Source organism: Salvelinus sp. IW2-2015, linkage group LG23 (genome assembly GCF_002910315.2).
Source record: "Salvelinus sp. IW2-2015 linkage group LG23, ASM291031v2, whole genome shotgun sequence".
In the NCBI taxonomy this organism is placed as follows: Eukaryota; Metazoa; Chordata; class Actinopteri; order Salmoniformes; family Salmonidae; genus Salvelinus; species Salvelinus sp. IW2-2015.
In genome coordinates, this window is record NC_036863.1 from 37,645,203 (window position 1) to 37,661,991 (window position 16,789).

Sequence of the window (16,789 nt, forward strand, 5' to 3'; positions counted from 1 at the left end):
CGCGGCCCTTGCAGAGCAAGGGGAAACCCTACTTAAGTCTCAGAGCAAGTGACGTAACTGATTGAAATGCTAGTAAGCGCGTACCCGCTAACTAGCTAGCCATTTCACATCCGTTACACTCACCCCCATCTCGATACCATCTACTGCATCTTGCCCTGTCTCTTATACACATCTAGATGTGTATAAGAGACAGCACTCTGCACACATCAACAACTGACACCCACGAAGCGTCGTTACCCATCGCTCCACAAAAGCCGCGGCCCTTGCAGAGCAAGGGGAAACCCTACTTAAGTCTCAGAGCAAGTGACGTAACTGATTGAAATGCTGCGTACCCGCTAACTAGCTAGCCATTTCACATCCGTTACACACTTATAACAGGTATCATATTATTTCAATAATTAGATAGTGATGTTTTCAATATTTATTTCCAAGGTTTGCAACAAACAAAAACGTATTGGCTTCAAATAACTTACACATGTATTATATACAGGATATTATCAGTGGTCTCATAAATACATAATAGTTTTCTGATAATTTATCAAACATATCAATGAGCAAATTTTCTCTATCTTAACCTGTGTGTGCTCAGTAGGACAGACACGGCAGTGGCCTACATAACTGACAGGCAGTCGTGTTGCAAACACTGGCTGTCAATTCATAGGTCATCACCATGCGTCCCATTCTTCTCTTAGCCTGACTCTGCATTCTAACCAACGTTTGGAGTGCATAAATACCTTCACCTGATGTTGTTATAGAGAACAAGGAGCTGATATCTGTCGAATGATCTAGAGACTGTTCTTAACAATAAATCTCATTACAAAATGCATCACAATGTGGGTAGAGTAAATGTAAATTAGTTCAACCAAAAGAGGAGAAACATCATAACGGGAATGAAATGGCCATTAACAAGGACAGTGATATTCTTCACATTGATTTTATGTCAGAGCTGGATGGGGGTAACTCTCTGCAGGCAACAGCATCTCCACTGGAACACAGGCAACTTCCACATGGAGTTGCTGTTACAGCCAGCAAGCACCAGTTTTGTCCACAAGCTGTCCGTAGCACACTGCCTCCTACAGGATAGAGATAATACTTCATTGCTACAAAGCTAATGTAGCTAGGCCCATAGATTGAGGTCGCACCTTCAGTTGTTTCTGGTTTGTGTATGATGACTCACTTGGAAACACCTGAAACAGAAGTACATATAAGGTAAATGACAGGGAATGGTGTGGTTAAGTTACATGTGAGGAGTCTTCGATAGCAACTGACTTTAACCCCCCCATGTTTATGACCGGCTATACACGCCACCATAGCACACAATGCTCTAATAGACCTTGGCCCTTTGGCCATTCTGTCTAGATAACAGGGTTTTTATGGTGGCTCTCAATATAAGGGTGGATTGTGGATTGTGAACACAAGCTGAGCATAACGGGTGTCTGCCTTCTCAACTATGTTCTCTTTTTCTCATATTATTTCACCATAAAATGTATCTAGTGTTTGGTATACTGGTAATTTATCCCCGATGAAAGATTGTTACTCATTTCTTTATTTTATTTCTGACCCCCATCATGCTTAGCAGTCCCTCTCCTCCTTTGATATCTCTGTAGACTTTGCCTCGCAGTAAACCTCTATCTTGGGAAAAACAAAACAATAAAGCAATTAAAAATGGGTGGCACTGACCCTGTTGCCCCGTGTCTGACACAGTTGCCCTTGTTGTCAGGCACACTCTCAAACACTGCCTTTTTCATATTTTCTATCTGATCAATTTAATTGTTTTGTGTTGGCTGTGTGACTCAGTTGGTAGAACATGGTGCTTACAATGCCAAAGGTCATGGGTTTGATTCTCTCTGAGGACACTCACGTAAAATGTATGCACGCATGACCCTGGGTCACTTTGGATAAAAGTGTCTGATAAACGGTGTATTATTATTTMATATTAACAACTTTGGCAGGTAGTCTTCATGTTTTAACTCTGGCCACTATGAAACAGCAGACTGTATAAACAGTGACAAACACAATGGGCCTGTTCTTGTTATGCTAAATAATACAAGTTTCCCTAATAATGAATTATTTAAATGATATGTGAAGGTTTGCAAAGTACCCAAGCACGCTTATTTGAATTCAAACACTGCTCATCTACTTTTTTTCACCTTGGTTAACAAAAACTCTGAGCAAAAGCCAAACATGCTTGAGTTAGGGTTAGTTCAAATTCTTTGAAATACATCATTTAGAATGTATTGCATGCCATTCTCCTGCCCTCTGTCACACACACACATACAGACATTGAATGATGGAAATGTAATTAAATCTGTTAAATATTTGTCTCAAAATACTATCTTTGTATGGAGCGGATTTTAAGCCGTATGTGTTCCCTAAAACGCTGATCTACTCCAGCTGTCACTGCATATAACAGTGGAATGTCAAATCATTTTGATTATGTTTGTAGGCTTATGTGGTGAAACTTGTCCCCTTATTTAAACAGCCTCTTGTTAGGACAGCAGTTGAAACATGCCTTTGAAATTGGAACCAGAAAAGTCAAGTACTGAGGTTTGTAAGATAATGTTATGTTTTCCCTTTTAAAGCAAAGCGATAGTCTTCCCCACTGTTGCTCAGAGTTTATCTCAGGAACAATGGTTGACATGGCATGGGACTAATGGATCGCCACCTTACATGCTTTTGTGCATGGAAACGTGAGATTCTCAGTTTCATGTTTTTAAGATTATTCTCCCTAAATAACAGGTCTTATGAATGTACAGCGTAGGAAGTTTGTCTTGAATATACGCTAACACATTCAGACAGACAAACATACCACAGAGCAGTAGAGGAGAGTGAGTAAATTGAGCCAAAGGGGTAAGTTGAGGCAACCTTGTTTCTATGAAACACAAAATGTATAATTTCAGTAAATATTTAGGAAGAAGTCATCATAAGTTGAGCCAATGGCAAGTTGAGCAAATGTTTTCTTCCCAAGGCATTACCGCTGGAATATGAGGTAACAACAGGGCCTGGCCTATGTTAAAAGTGTTGTTTTTTTTAAGTACAAATTGTTTGTTAGGTGTTAAGCTTGTGTTAAAAGATGCTTCAAATGATTAAAATACAAAAAAGTGTTTGGGGAATAAAGATAGAAATGGTTTTAATAAGGTAGTGGTTGTATTTCATTCAGTACAGACATTTGTAGGCGGGTTAACTTACCCTGTCCCGGGCTCTACTTACCGCATACCGTATTGTTTACATGAAATCTGATTATTTCCAGGGCTACACCTGAAATATATGTAGATATCTTTGATAGAGAGAATACTATATTTCCCTTGACATAGTGATGCTGAATGTAATAAAATTCTCAACTTACCCCATTCTCGCCTACTCACCTGCAGCCAACCCAGTGGCCTTCACAGGACAAGGCCGAAGGTTTGGGAGCGGAAGGTTTTGGGGGGTGCGAGGATAGAAAGACAGAAATAATGGAAGACCAGTCAGATGTAGCAGAAAAGTCTGAAAAGTTAGAAGACAGAACAGCGATGAGCGAAGACAAAGGCAGACTCACTCAGTGAGAGGAGACTAACAAAGGAGAAGGAGTTTTTAAGGGTGCATTTGTCAGCAATGCAATGGCAGAGAGAGTGCCCAGTTTAATAAAGATCAGGAGTTGGAGCCAGGTTAATTATTACACTCCCAGTCAATATTTAACAGGCTTGACGTCCTGCCCCTCAATCCAACATCCTGATTCCACAGACTCACACTCAAGGTAGGGCTATAGTGAAACACGCTCTTAATTCTCCTTTGTTCCACTCACAAACACACAGTCAACACACACCAACAGCTGAAAGTGCCAATGACAGCATAGCACACATTGTAAAATGCATTTGTAAATCCACCACTCCATTTTTCATCACCACTAATTGTATGATGATTTTACCTCAACATGACTTCCCATGAATGCACTTGACCTCATTGGCTCATCAGTGTGATCTCCATGTTATGTGGCAGCACTGATGTAGGTCATACTAGCAAATATAGTGAGTAGGTGCTGCACCTTTATCCATATCAGATTTCTCTACCAACTGAAACATTGCTCTAAGTGAAAGTATTCATGTTTAAATGAAAACCACTGGTATAGTTGGCTAACGTTAGCGGGGATTGTGTGGTTGGATTGGGCACATAGACTGGATAAAAATATACATTTTTCTTTCGTTTTTTAACATGGAATCACTWGACTGGAGTACAAAAAACATCACAAACCACATAGTGGGTGACAGCCGGTGGCCTTTTTGACAGATAATTGATGCATACTGTGAAAGAAAGGCAAAGGGGGTGAAACAAATTCATACACACACATGTTCGTTTTACTATCCTTGTGGGGACCACCAACTGATTCCCATTGAAAATCATATTTTCCCTAACCCTTAACCTCAAAGCCTAATCCTAACCTTTAAGCCTAAAGTAGCCTTTTTCCGTGTGGTGAGCTGAGAAATATCCTCACTTGTCCGAATTTTCCTTGTTTTAATATCCTTGTGAGGACTTCATGTCCCCACAAAGATAGTAAAACCAAACAAACACACACACACACATGCATTTGAGTCATTTAGCAGACGCTCTTATCCATAACAACTTACAGTTAGTGCATTCATCTGAAGATAGCTAGTTGAGACAATCACATCTCAATCATAGTAAGTACATTTCCTCAATAAAGTAGATATCAGCAAAGTCAGTGCTAGTAGTAAAAAAATACACACACACACACACACACACACACACTATCAGTCACTGGCTCTTGATTACTGGAAAAGGAAAGATGAAACTCAATGAGATTATGAGGTGCAGGAGCAAGCACAAGACTCTGGACTCTAAACACTGACCTAGGGAAACAGAATAATAAAAAAAAGGCATGATACAAATGCCTTTGAAGAGTGTGTTAATGATTGATTAAAAACAGGGTTAAAGGGTACATGTTTTAATCAGTGTGGCGATATAAAACATATCTCAAGTGAAGAATATATATCATTTCCTTTCTAAGAGCATAGAAAATGTCAGGAAAACAATGCACTCACTTCAGTAGGTCAGAAGTCCTTGTGTTGTGATTCTGGATGGTCAAATAGCTAGCAACAATGACAAGAAGCTACCATGTGGGGAATGGTATGTGGCTCAACTGTAACAATGTATTTGAGACACAACAAGTGCTCATTGTGCAAATGTATTTATGTTTTCAATAACATTGGAGACGAAATATACAGTGCCTTCAGAAAGTATTCACAACCCTTGACTTTTTCCACATTCTGTAGTGTTACAGCCTGAATTTAAAATGGATTCAATTAAGATGTCGTGTCACTGGCCTACACACAATACCCCATGATGTCAGAGTGGAATTATGTTTTTAGAAATGTTTACAAATTAATCAAATAATAAAAAGCTGAAATGTCTTGAGAGTCAATTAGTATTCAACCCCTTTGTTATGGCAAGCCTAACAAGTCACATAATAAGATGCATGGACTAAATAAGTCCAATGGTGACTTTAAAACAGTTACCGAGTTTATTAATGGCTTTGATAGAAGAAACTGAGTATGGATCAACATTGTAGTTACTCCGTAATACTAACCTAAATGACAGAGTGAAAAGAAGGAAGCCTGTACAGAATACAAATATTCCGAAACATGCATCTTGTTTGCAATAAGGCACTAAAGTACAGCTGCAAAAAATGTGGCAAAGAAATTAACTTTACGTCCTGAATACAAAAGTGTTAATGTTTGGCGCAAATCCAACCCATCGCTGAGTACAACTCTTCATATGAGACCCCCTCCAATAGGTTTTGCCAAACTAAAACATTCCTTCCTCCACCCTATGAGGTCTCATAGTCAAGTACTGTACATCAGTTGGAACAATGTTTTCCCTTTTGTGCCCTTTGCGCCTAAACTCTTTACCCTTTCTTATTTTTCCTCATTGCCRTCTATCAACAATCAGGTGACAAACGTCGTCATTCACGTTTTATTAGACACTTGACATGTTACAAAAGCCTGTGTTATTTCACTGGGCTTTATCCCTGAATGTAGTTTTTGAGCTAAAAGTAAACACTGAGCAGCAATGGGACTTTCAGTTTGCAACTCACAAATAAAGAGAACTCATCTTTCTTTAAAGTTTTTTTCCCGACTTGTCTTATCTTATCTAGAGCTCAAGGAATGGGTGTGTCTGTGTGGAGAGTCCAGTCTCAGAAGGAACCGAGCACAGGTATATCTATGACACACACTGCTCTCCATGAAACTAGAAAACTTGGAGCTGTCTTCAATACAAACACAATGCTTAAATATCAGAAGGTCAATTTGATGACATAAAACAGCATTAAACACACCAAKGAAATTTGCAGTGAAATAAATGTACATTGTCAACCACAGTGAAAGGTGCACATGTGATTGTGCAATCATGGTGATTCCTGCAATTCTACACATTTTGCCATGGTGCGTAGAGAAAATGTTGCCGTTTTAAAGGCAGTTTTGTGGTGGAGAGAATATTTAGCAATTTTATAAATAACTTCATGCTATTCTAGTAATTTTGCCATGGGGTGGAAAGAGAAAGAATAGCAATTTTACTGCAAATTACCTGCAATTKTACAYGTTTTGCCATGACTCATGCCATGTTAATATGATATCTGAGTGAGTGACTAACGGTCTGTAATTTGGCCAGGATTACTACAAGGTTTAGATAGCTGGCCAATTTACCAATCTAAAAATGTTTATCTGACATGGGCTAATTGAGTGACTGTCAGTGACTGACATAACAAGAAACAAACTGCTGCTGCAAATTTTGAAAATGCACCTAGTGTATTCTATTTGACTAACTCTCAAGTGTAAGTTCAGATCCCCACTCCGCGAATTACAACAATGAAATTATATATATATATATCTATACAGTACCAGTCAAAAGTTTGGACACACCTATTCATTCCAGGGATTTTCTTTATGTTTACTATTTTCTACATTGTAGTGAAGACATCTAAACTATGAAATAACACATTTGGAATCTTGTAGTATCCAAAAAAGTGTTAAACAAATMAAAATATATTTTATATTTATATYTTCAAAGTAGCCTTTGCCTTGATGACAGCTTTGCACACTCTTKGCATTCTCTCAAACAGCATCACCTGGAATGCTTTTCCAACAGTCTGGAAGGAGTTCCCACATAKGCTCAGCACTTGTTGGCTGCTTTTCCTTCAATCTGCGGTGCAACTCATCCCAAACCATCTCAATTGGGTTGAGGTCRGGTGATTGTGGAGGCCAGGTCATCCGATGCAGCTCTCCATCACTCTCCTTCTTGGTCAAATAGMCCTTACACAGCCTAGATGTGTGTTGGGTCATTGTCCTGTTGAAAAACAAATGATAGTSCCACTAAGTGCAAACCASATTGGATGGCATATCGCTGCAGAATGCTGTGGTAGCCATGCTGGTTAAGTGTGCCTTGAATTCTAAATAAATCACTAACAGTGTCACCAGCAAAGCAGCCCCACACCATCACACCTCTTCCTCCGTGCTTCACGGTGGGAAGCACACATGCAGAGATCATCCGTTCACCTACTCTGCGTCTCACAWAGACACGGCGGTTGGAACCAGAAATCTCAAATTTGGACTCGTCAAACGAAAGGACAGATTTCCACCWGTCTAATGTCCATTACTCGTGTTTCTTGGCCCACGCAAGTCTCTTCTTATTATTGGTGTCCTTTAGAAGTRGTTTCTTTGTAGAAATTCGACCAAGTAGACTTGATTCACGCAGKYTCCTCTGAACAGTTGATGTTGAGATGTGTCTGTTACTTGAACTCTGAAGCAKTTATTTGGGCTGSAATTTCTGAGGCTGGTAACTCTAATGAACTTATCCTCTGCAGCAGAGGAAACTCTGGGTCTACCTTTCCTGTGGCGGTCCTCATGAGAGCCAGTTTCATCATAGCGCTTGATGGTTTTTGCGACTGCACTTGAAGAAACTTTCAAAGTTCTTGAAACTTTCCGGATTGACTGACCTTCATCTCTTAAAGTAATGATGTTGTTTCTCTTTGCTTATTTSAGCTGTTCTTGCCATAATATGGACTTGGTATTTTACCAAATAGGGCTATCTTCTGTATACCACCCCTACCTTGTCACAAACAACTGATTGGCTCAAACGCATTAAGGAAAGAAATTCCACAAATTAACTTTCAACAAGGCACAACTGTTAATTGAAATGCATTCTAGGTGACTACCRCATGAAGCTGGTTGAGAGAATGCCAAGTGTGTTCAAAGCTGTCATCAAGGCAAAGGGTCTACTTAGAAGAATCTGAAATATAAAATACATTTGGTTACTACATGATTCCATGTGTTATTTCATAGTTTTGATGTCTTCACTATTATTCTACAATGTAGAAAATAGTAGAAATAAAGAAAAACCCTGGAATGAGTAGGTGTGTCCAAACTTTTGACTGGTACTGTACACTAAACATAAATATAAACACAACATGCAACAATTTCAAAGATTTTACTGAGTAACAGTTTATATAAGAAAATCWGTAAATTTAAATAAATAAATTAGGCCCTAATCTATGGATTTCACATGACTGGGAATATAGATATGCATCTGTTGGTCACAGATACCTTAAAAAAAAGAAGGTATGGGCGTGGGTCAGAAAACCAGTCAGTATCTGRTGTGACCACCATTTCCCTCATGCTGCACGACACATAGAGTTGATCAGGCTGTTGATTGTGGCCTGTGGAATGTTGTCCCACTCYTCTTCAATGGCTGTGCAAAGTTGCTGGATATTGGCTTGAACTGTAACACGCTGTCGTACACATCGATACAGAGCATCCCAAACATACTCAATGGGTGACATGTCTGGYGWGTATTCAGGCCATGGAAGAACTGGGACATTTTCASCTTCCAGGAATTGTGTACAGATCCTTGCGACATGGGGCTGTGTATTATCATGCTGAAACATGAGGTGATGGTGGCGGATGAATGGCACGACAATGGGCCTCAGGATCTCGTCACAATATCTCTGTGCATTCAAATTGCCATCGATAAAATGCATTTGTGTTCGTTGTCCGTAGCTAATGCCTGCCCATACCATAACCCCACCGCCACCATGAGGCACTCTGTTCACAACATTGACATCAGCAAACCTCTCACCCACACAACGCCATACACGCTGTCTGCCAACTGCCTGGTACAGTTGAAACCGGGATTCATCCGTGAAGTGCACACTCCAGYGTGCCAGTGGCCTATCGAAGGTGAGCATTTGCCCACTGAAGTCGGTTACGAACTGCAGAAAGATCAAGACCCTGGTGAGGACAATGAGCAGGCAGATGAGCTTCCCTGAGATGGTTTCTGACCRTTTGTGGAGAAATTCTTCAGTTGTGCAAACACAGTTTCATCAGCTGTCTGGTGGCTGGTCTCAGATKATCCTACAGGTGAAGAACCCGGATATGGAGGTCCTGGGCTGGCGTGGTCACACGTGGTCTGCGGTTGTGAGGCTACCGCTAAATTCTCTAAAATGACTTTGGAGGCGGCTTATGGTAGAGAAATTAACATTAATTTATCTGGCAACAACTCTGGTGGACAGTCCTGCAGTCAGAATGCCAATTGCATGCTCCCTCAAAACTTGAGAAATCTGTGGCATTGTGTTGTGTGACACAACTGCACATTTTAGTGTCATTTTATTGTCCCCAGCACAAGGTGCACCTGTGTAATGATCAAGCTGTTTAATCAGCTTCTTGATATGCCACACCTGTCAGGTGAATGGATTATCTTGGCAAAGGAGAAATGCTCACTAACAGTGATGTAAACACATTTGTGCAATTTTTTTATAGAGAAATAATGTCTGGGATCTTTTATTTCAGCTCATGAAACATAGGACCAGCACTTTACATGTTGCACTTATATTTTTGGTTAGTGTATATTATTTGTTTTTCGGCCGTGGCTGCGGATCTRTCGGTAACCGCCCCGTTTCTTTACACACGCATTGTTGTGGTCACCCTCCCTTCCCATCYTCTTTGTTATGTACAGTGTTTTGAATTATGCAGGTTAGAGTGAGCAAATGTTTGAGCTGTGTTTTGTTTCAATCAAAGCACATATTTTCCCCAGTGGCGTGCTGTTGAGTTGTGGAAGTATGCACAATCATCCTAAAATCTCATAAGATATTGTGTTTGACTTACAGTAACGTTATGCTATTATATTGGGTTCTGTTATGTACAATACTATCATTATGTGATCTTGCAGACATTGATTCAGCTTTGATCTAACTTTATTAGACGAGCAGCATTCACCAGAGTAGCCTGTTCTCTATGAGTAGAGCACAGACTGTGCGTAAGTAGAGAATCCCACACATGCRCAAAAGATTTGGGACCTTAAGACCCCAGGAAGAAAGGTCCAGAAAAGTCAGATCCGCAGCCATTCTGTTTTTTTGGGGTCGGGTGCCCCCTAGCAGCCCTAAACCGGCCACTTATGCCCAGGGCCAGCCCCGCCCTAGGCTTACAAACATAAATTTCCACAAAACACACCACTGTTACTGAATTCACAATAATGAACAGAGACATTTACTCAAACTGACAAACACAAATCACAAAACAAGTCCATGCTAAGTACACAACTTGAAAGTCATCCATCATGTTGAGTGATTTTCATAATCAGTACCCTCTAGTCCCTTACAGCAGAGGACACAAAAACACAAGTAAGCCAACCAATGGTGCCAGATGCCACCTGTCTGTTTATTAGGGACGTTGCATTCTTTCTCTCTCTCTCTCTCTCACACACACACACACACACACGTTCAGAGTTCATATGAGAAATTGTTATAGCCCTGGGATATTGTACATTTAATATATATTTTATAGTTGTTGCCAAAATTTCAATTTGTACATGTTTAATGTTGGCTACATTTCAATGAAGTTGTTACAGCAAGGCATGCACACAACACCAGTGGTTATGGTTTTAATGGGAGACTTTGGCTAATGCATTTCCAGTACAGACTCAATGGGAAAACAATCAGTACAACCACAACACAGGCTTTGGCAGACCTCTAGACCTGCTGCGTTCCTCATAAAGAGAACAGTCTTTTCCTTAAGCTCTCCACTACTGGTCATTTGGAAACATTTTTGTTTTTAAGACAAGACTGATTTATTTAATCATCAAGAACCAGAATATACAAAGCAGTGGTTGAAGCAGCCAAATAGCAATCATGAAATATAACTGCACAAGAAGAGACTAAGAACACCAGGGTGGGAATGTTGATAAAGACCATTGTCGACACAATTTCTGAGTCACCCAGACATRACATAACCTAAAATAAAAACTAAAAAACAAACAGTATCTTGGGTACAAATGGTACAAACTTGTGTGAAATGCATACRGAACATKACCAAAGCCTTAAGATTTAAGAGGGGGTAATTAACATTGCAGAAGCCAGCCCCCCAAATGGGGTCAAGCGTCTTTAATCATGGAGGCGTTGGAGGCGTTTTATCATGAAGGCCATCTGTTGTGTATGGTAGCAAAATKACAAAATTATGTTATAATACTGTTTATGCACCCGAATGGTTGTTTTATGCAATAGAGTARGGTTCTTCGAACTCTCTCTCCCTTTCTGAGTGAACTGAGAGGAGTCTTTGAAGCTTGGGCTGGCATCTGATTAAGTGATGGCTATAAAACCAACAGCCACATTCCATTCTGATTAGTGGTGCAGGAGAGGGAGATGTCTCCGGCCTGACTGAGCCTGCATTCCAAAGATAAGATGTGGTGGTTGTGTCTTGCGATAGAGATAGCCTGGAGGAGTAGAGCAAACATTTTATTGTGTTAACAGTTCAGCCTGGCAAAGGATTAACTACTAGCAGCAGTAAACAAAAAGGATTTAAAAAATACCAAATTAATAATGGTAACAATAGTCCATTAGCCCTGCTTAAAACTTATMTTTGGTCTTCATTGAGTCTGAGATGTCACCCTGAACATGTGGAGAAGGGTAGATCTGTCTGCCTCTGAATCAGCTGGTCAGCAGTTAACTATGTAGAGAATGTGCTCAACTCATACGGATACAAAATAACAAAACTGATCAAAATAGCACAGATTCTATTTGCAAAGGTTTAAATTTTTTACGTAAGAAACCAATAAATAACAGTTTATAAAAAGAGAGGACAGGCCTCTATGTTTTAGGACTCTGGTGCAATGTAATATCTTGGGGACAAACAAAATCAAATCAAATTTTATTTGAGCGATGGTAGGCACCAGCACACTCGTAAGCATTCATTCAAACAGCACTTTCGTGCATTTTGCCAGCAGCTCTTCGCTGTGCTTCAAGCCTTCAGCTGTTTATGACTTCAAGCCTATCAACTCCCGAGATTAGGCTGGTGTAACGGATGTGAAATGGCTAGGTAGATAGCGGGGTGCGCGCTAATAGCGTTTCAAACGTCACTCGCTCTGAGACTTGGGGTAGTTGTTCCCCTTGCTCTGCAGGGGTAACGCTGCTTCGAGGGTGGTTGTCGTCGATGTGTTCCTGGTTCGAGCCCAGGTAGGGGCGAGGAGAGGGACGGAAGCTATACTGTTACACTGGCAATACTAAAGTGCCTAGAAGAACATAGGCAAAGGTATATGACATACAAATCGTAGAGATAAATAGTCCTATAATTCCTATAATAACTACAACCTAAAACTTCTTACCTGGGAATATTGAAGACTCATGTTAAAAGGAACCACCAGCTTTCATATGTTCTCATGTTCTGAGCAAGGAACTTAAACGTTAGCTTTTTTACATGGCACATATTGCACTTTTACTTTTTTTCTCCAACACTTTGTTTTTGCATTATTTAAACCAAATTTAACATGTTTCATTATTTTTGGAGGCTAAATTGATTTTATTGATGTATTATATTAAATTAAAATAAGTGTTCATTCAGTATTGTTGTAATTGTCATTATTACAAATAAAAACATTTTTTATTTATTTAATTTAAAATCGGCCAACTAATCGGTATCGGCTTTTTTTGGTCCTCCAATAATCGGTATCGGCGTTGAAAAATCATAATTGGTCGACCTCTAGTTGTGTCATCAGCAAACTTAAATGAGGGTGTTGGAGTCGTGTTTGGCCACGCAGTCGTGGGTGAACAGGGAGTACAGGAGGGGACGAAGCACGCACCCCGAGGGGCCCCAGTGTTGAGGATCAGCAGTCTTGCTCACATGTGCTACCGAGAGTGTGATCACACAGTCGTCCGGAATGGCTGGCGATCTAATGCATGCTTCAGTGTTGCTTGCCTCGAAGTGAGTATTAAAAGGCATTTAGCTCGTCTGGTAGGCTCGCGTCACTGGGCAGCTCGTGGCTGGGTTTCCTTTTGTAGTTTGTAATAGTTTTCAAGCCCTGGCACATCCGACGAGCGTCAGAGACGGTGTAGTAGGATTCAATCTTAGTCCTGTATTGACACTTGCCTGTTTGATGGTTCTTCTGAGGGCGTAGCGGGATTTCTTATAAGCGTCCGGATTAGTGTCCCGATCCTTGAAAGCGGCAGCTCTAGCCTTTAGCTATCCATGGCTTCTGGTTGGGACATGTACGTACGCTCACTGTGGGGACGATGTCATCGATGCACTTATTGATGAAGCGGTATACTCCTCAATGCCATTGGATGAATCCCGGAACCTGTCTCTTATACACATCTAGATGTGTATAAGAGACAGTTTGCTAGCAGAACGGATGGTAGTGGAAGTTTACTCACTCGCCTACGAATTCTCAGAAGGAAGCCCGACCTCCACCCCCTTTATCTCCGTCTTTTCTTCACGCTGTCTCTTATACACATCTAGATGTGTATAAGAGACAGGTATTCTATCTCAGGCGAGCAGTACCTCGAAGACTTCTTTAATATTAGAAATTGTGCACCAGATGTTATTTACAAACCTCCCCGCCCCTCGTCTTACCAGACGTAGCTTCTCTGTCCTGCCGATGCACGGAATACCCAGCCAGCTCTATAGTATCCGTGTCGTCATTCAGCCACGACTTGGTGAAACATAAGATAGTACAGTTTTTAATGTCACGTTGGTAGGATATTCTTAAATCGTAGATCATCCACTTATGTTCCAGTGATTGCACGTTGGCCAATAGTACGAATGGTAGTGGAAGTTTACTCACTCGCCTACGAATTCTCAGAAGGAAGCCCGACCTCCACCCCCTTTATCTCCGTCTTTTCTTCTCGCAAATGACAGGGTTTGGGCCTGGTCTCGAGAATGCAGTATATCCTCTGCGTCGGATTCGTTAAAGAAAAAGTCTTTGTCCAGTTCGAGGTGAGTAATTACTGTTCTGATGTCCAGAAGCTGTTTTCGGTCAAAAAAGACGGTAGCAGCAACAATATGTACAAAATAAGTAAAAAAATAAGTTAGAAACAACAAAATAGCCCAGTTGGTTAGGAGCCCGTAAAATGGCAGCCACCCCCCCGGTGCCATTATTTAAAGCACAAGCTCTTCAAGGTGAAGTTGAACACGCCATGTAGACAGCGCTGCGGAGGAGTACATACTCCGCACATTATGTCTTCACTTCAGCTTCCTTTGATTCACCGTTTTCTGTTTTTTTCTTTCCACTTGTTCCTCCTCATCAGCTGGGCGCTTCACAGGGTGGTTAACCTCATCAGCTGGGTCCTTCACAGGGTGGTTAACCTCATCAGCTGGGTCCTTCACAGACTGGGATACCTCATCAGTTGGGCGCTTCACAGGGTGGTCAACCTCCTCATCAGCTGGACGCTTCACAGGATGGTCAACCTCCTCATCAAAGCTTATTCTGCATCCTTAGCTGCATCCAGTCCCACTCCATCCTCCTCTTCCTTCTCACCCTCAGGGGTTTCTTCAGAATCATCTGCATAATTGTTCTTCTTCTCTGCACCATTTGTGTGTGTTCCATTGCTGTTGGCTGGTGCGTCCCGACTGCCATTCTCCTTCTCCTCCACCTCCTCTTTCCTCTCTTTGAGCTCCTTTTCTGAAATCTCGGTGGTTGTGGTCGTGTCTACTGCGGTATCAGCCATATTTCATTTTAATATAAGGGTATAATATGTTTCAGAAATAAATAGTGTTTGATGCCCTTCTAGTCTTCTCTCTGCTCTTCAACATCTTCCTCTTCTCTGCTTCTTCAACACAGCTTCCTCTTCTCTGCTTCTTCAACAACAGCTTCCTCTTCTCTGCTTCTTCAACAACAGCCTCCTCTTCTCTGCTTCTTCAACCAACAGCTTCCTCTTCTCTGCTTCTTCAACAACAGCTTCCTCTTCTCTGCTTCTTCAACAACAGCTTCCTCTTCTCTGCTTCTTCAACAACAACAGCTTCCTCTTCTCTGCTTCTTCAACAACAGCTTCCTCTCTCTGCTACTTCAACAACAGCCTCCTCTTCTCTGCTTCTTCAACAACAGCTTCCTCTTCTCTGCTTCTTCAACAACAGCTTCCTATTTGCTGTTGCTCTTTTCTTCACCTTCTCTTTTATCATCCCCATTGTGTTCCACACCTCATCCAGTTTCCTCCATCTTCTTTTACTTCCTCCACATCTCCGTTCACTCCTGTACTTGCAGGCATAATGCAGGAAAATCACATTTAAAAAATAATATTAACAGCAAATGACAGTTAACATTGTTGTTTGACATTATTGTTATGTCAATTTAAATGAACTACTTATCATAGTGTATAATAGTGTAATAAATAAGTAAAATAATGCATGTCAGATGTTATAAAAACCCTCTAACAGCTCTGTAATTCAAACATTAAAAACTAGCAAGTCTCAATTTGAAAGTCAAACAGATGACAAAGTATTGCACTTCACAAAGTCTAAAACATAGGCTGATACATTGCACTTAATTCTCCCCTACCTCGAGATCTCTGTTGGACAGAAGCACACAGTTGAGTCGTGACTTCAGATACACCTGAAAGGGAGACGAAGAGAAAGAACCTCAAACTTTTACTGAACACAATTATTCAAAACTGTGTAGGAGGCTTCACTAATGATGGATTATGTAGCTGGCTTCAAGTGTGCGGAGAGTGTAATGTGTGTGTGTGTGTGTGTGTGTGTGTGTTGTGTGTGTGTGTGTGTGTGTGTGTGTGTGGTGTGTGTGTGTGTGTGTGTGTGTGTGTGTGTGTGTGTGTGTGTGTGTGTGTGTGTGTGTGTGTGTGTGTGTGTGTGTGTGTGTACCTTGTTCCGTAGAGAGCGGTCCTCCAGGCTGTGTACCCTCAAAGTGATCCAAACCACAAGAAGCCACCAGAGGGAGAGAAGGGTGGGACTGAATCCCCACCCCTCCTGCCAGCCCCTTTAAAACACCCCACACTCTAGGCCTGAGCGAATGGAGGGAGAAAGAGGAGGGGTTAGAGAAAAAAGAGACTGTAGTCAAGGGGAGAGGATCTCACAGAACACAAAGGCATGCAACATGCACTCACATGCACAAAAAGCTTAAATCGGACTATCAGAAGATAATTATTGCTGCTACAGGCAAAACAATTCAGTTAAACAGAAGCTTCAAAGAGCACATATAGCAAATGCATCTCTAATGTAGCACAATGGCAAATACAGTTGAAGTCAGAAGTTTACATACACTTAGGTTGGAGTCATTAAAACTCGTTTTTCAACCACTCCACAAATGTCTTGTTAACAAACTATAGTTTTGGCAAGTCGGTTAGGACATCTACTTTGTGCATGACACGAGTAATGCTTCTGATAGGCTTATTGACATAATTTGAGTCAATTGGAGATGTACCTGTGGATGTATTTCAAGGCCTACCTTCAAACTCAGTGCTCTTTGCTTGACATCATGGAAAATCAAAAGATATCAGCCAAGACCTCAGAAAAAAACATTGTAG

The 16,789-nt window shown here is 41.0% G+C and overlaps 1 long non-coding RNA gene and 1 pseudogene across 1 annotated transcript; both read right to left on the minus strand.

Moving 5' to 3' along the window:
* Nucleotides 1-10,509: 10,509 nt before the first annotated feature.
* On the minus strand, nucleotides 10,510-16,216 carry LOC111951183 (uncharacterized). The gene is made up of 3 exons (XR_002875567.3): nucleotides 16,128-16,216; nucleotides 15,808-15,861; nucleotides 10,510-11,754 (listed from the first exon to the last, which is right to left on the minus strand). It is a non-coding gene; the product is annotated as an uncharacterized lncRNA (long non-coding RNA).
* LOC139022914 (prothymosin alpha-like) lies at nucleotides 13,797-15,500 on the minus strand (annotated as a pseudogene).
* Nucleotides 16,217-16,789: the final 573 nt, after the last annotated feature.